Here is a 3,221-nt window from a genome sequence, read left to right as displayed (position 1 = left end):
TCATCCTGTATGATCCTTTTTATGTGCTGTTGGATTCTGTTTGCTAGTATTTTGTTGAGGATTTTTGCATGTATGTTCATCAGTGATATTGGCCTGTAGTTTTCTTTCTTTGTGACATCTTTGTCTGTTTTTGGTATCAGGGTGATGGTAGCCTCGTAGAATGATTTTGGCGTGTTCCACCCTCTGCTATATTTTGGAAGAGTTTGAGAAGGATAGGTGTTAGCTTTTCTCAAATGTTTGATAGAATTCGCCTGTGAAGCCATCTGGTCCTGGGCTTTTGTTTGTTGGAAGATTTTTAATCACAGTTTCAATTTCAGTGCTTGTGATTGGCCTGTTCATATTTTCTGTTTCTTCCTAGTTCAGTATCTGCAGGTTGTGCATTTCTAAGAATTTGTCCATTTCTTCCAGGTTGTCCATTTTATTGGCATAGAGTTGCTTGTAGTAATCTCTCATGATCTTTTGTATTTCTGCAGTGTCAGTTGTTCCTTCTCCTTTTTCATTTCTAATTCTATTGATTTCAGTCTTCTCCCTTTTTTTCCTGATGCGTCTGGCTAATGGTTTATCAATTTTGTTTATCCTTTCAAAGAACCAGCTTTTAGTTTTATTGATCTTTGCTATCGTGTCCTTCATTTCTTTTTCATTTATTTCTGCTCTGATCTTTATGATTTCTCTCCTTCTGCTAAGTTTGGGGTTCTTTGTTCTTCTTTCTCTAATTATTTTAGGGGCAAGGTTAGGTTGTTTATTTGAGATGTTTCCTGTTTTTAAGGTAGGACTGTATTGCTATAAACTTCCCTCTTAGAACTGCTTTTGCTGCATCCCATTGGTTTTGGGTTATCGTTTCTCCATTGCCATTTTTTTCTGGGTATTTTTAGATTTCCTCTTTGATTTCTTCAGTGATCACTTCGTCATTAAGTAGTGCATTGTTTAGCCTCCATGTGTTTGTATTTTTTACAGATCCTTACCTGTAATTGATATCTAGTCTCATAGCATTGTGGTCGGAAAAGATACTTGATACGATTTCAATTTTCTTAACTTTACCAAGGCTAGAATTGTGACTGAAGATACGATCTATCCTGGAGAATGTTCCATGAGCACTTGAGAAAAATGTGTATTCCGTTGTTTTTAGGTGGAATGTCCTATAAATATCAAATAAGTCTATCTTGTTTAATGTACCATTTAAAGCTGTGTTTCCTTATTTAAATTCATTTTGGATGATCTGTCTATTGGTGAAAGTGGGATGTTAAAGTCCCGTTCTATGATTGTGTTACTGTCAATTTCCTCTTTTATGGCTGTTAGTACTTGCCTTATGTATTGAGGTGCTCCTATTTTGGGTGCATAAATATTTACAATTGTTATATCTTCTTTTTGGAATAATCCCTTGATCATTATGTAGTGTCCTTCTTTGTCTTTTGTAATAGTCTTTATTTTAAAGTCTATTTTTTCTGATATGAGAATTGCTACTCCAGCTTTCTTTTGGTTTCCATTTGCATGGAATATCTTTTTCCATCCCCTCACTTTCAGTCTGTATGTGTCCCAAGATCTGAAGTGTGTCTCTTGTAGACAGCATATATATGTATGGGTCTTGTTTTTGTATCCATTCAGGCAGTCTGTGTCTTTTGGTGGGAGCATTTAATCCATTTACATTTAAGGTAGTTTTCGATATGTATGTTCCTATTCTCATTTTCTAAATTGTTTTGGGTTTGTTATTGTAGGTCTTTTCCTTCTCTTGTGTTTCTTGCCTAGAGAAGTTCCTTTAGCATTTGTTGTAAAGCTGGTTTGGTGGTGCTGAACTCTCTTAGCTTTTGCTTGTCTGTAAAGGTTTTAATTTCTCCATCAAATCTGAATGAAATCCTTGCTGGGTAGAGTAATCTTGGTTGTAGGTTTTTCTCCTTCATCACTTTAAATATGTCCTGCCACTCCCTTATGGCTTTCAGAGTTTCTGCTGAAAAATCAGCTGTTAACCTTATGGGGATTCCCTTGTGTGTTATTTGTTGTTTTTCCCTTGCTGCTTTTAATATGTTTTCTTTGTATTTAATTTTTGATAGTTTGATTAATATGTCTTGGCATGTTTCTTCCTGGATTTGTCCTGTATGGGACTCTCTGTGCTTCCTGGACTTGATTAACTATTTCCTTTCCCATATGAGGGAAACTATAATCTCTTCAAATATTTTCTCAGTTCCTTTCTTTTTCTCTTCTTCTTCTCGGACCCCTATAATTCAAATGTTGGTGTGTTTAATGTTGTTCCAGAGGCCTCTGAGAGTGTCCTCAGTTCTTTTCATTCTTTTTTCTTTATTCTGCTCTGCAGTAGTTATTTCCACTATTTTATCTTCCAGGTCACTTATTCGTTCTTCTGCCTCAGTTATTCTGCTATTGATCCCTTCTAGAGTATTTTTCATTTCATTTATTGTGTTGTTCATTGTTGCTTGTTTCCTCTTTAGTTTTTCTAGGTCCTTGTTAAATGTTTGTTGCATTTTCTCTATTTTATTTCCAAGATTTTGGATCATCTTTACTATCATTATTCTGAATTCTTTTTCAGGTAGACTGCCTATTTCCTCTTCATTTGTTAGGTCTGGTGGGTTTTTATCTTGCTCCTTCATCTGCTGTGTGTTTTTCTGTCTTCTCATTTTGCTTATCTTACTGTGTTTGGGGTCTCCTTTTCACAGGCTGCAGGTTTGTAGTTCCTGTTGTGTTTGGTGTCTGTCCCCAGTGGCTAAGATTGGTTCAGTGGGTTGTGTAGGTTTCCTGGTGGAGGGGACTAGTGCCTGTGATCTGGTGGATGAGGCTGGATCTTGTCTTTCTGGTGGGCAGGTCCACGTCTTTTGGTGTGTTTTGAGGTGTCTGTGGCCTTATTATGATTTTAGGCAGCCTCTCTGCTAATGGGTGGGGTTGTGTTCCTGTCTTGCTAGTTGTTTGGCATAGGGTGGGTAGCACTGTAGCTTGCTGGTCGTTGAGTGAAGCTGGCTGTTGGTGTTGAGATGGACATCTCTGGGAGGTTTTTGCCGTTTGATATTACGTGGAGCTGGGAGGTCTCTTGTGGACCAGTGTCCTAAGTTGGCTCTCCCACCTCAGAGGCACAGCCCTGACGCCTGGCTGGAGCACCAAGAGCCTGTCCTGCACATGGCTCAGAATAAAAAGGAGAAAAAATAGAAGGAAAGAAAGGAAGAAAGAGGATTAAATAAAATAAAGATAAAATAAGTAAAGTTATTAAAATAAAAAATAAT

Source organism: Aethalodelphis obliquidens, unplaced genomic scaffold (assembly GCF_003676395.1).
Source record: "Aethalodelphis obliquidens isolate GAN/ISIS:26980383/991018 unplaced genomic scaffold, ASM367639v1 scaffold90, whole genome shotgun sequence".
Taxonomy (NCBI): domain Eukaryota; kingdom Metazoa; phylum Chordata; class Mammalia; order Artiodactyla; family Delphinidae; genus Aethalodelphis; species Aethalodelphis obliquidens.
Note: the sequence above shows the minus strand (reverse complement) of the source record.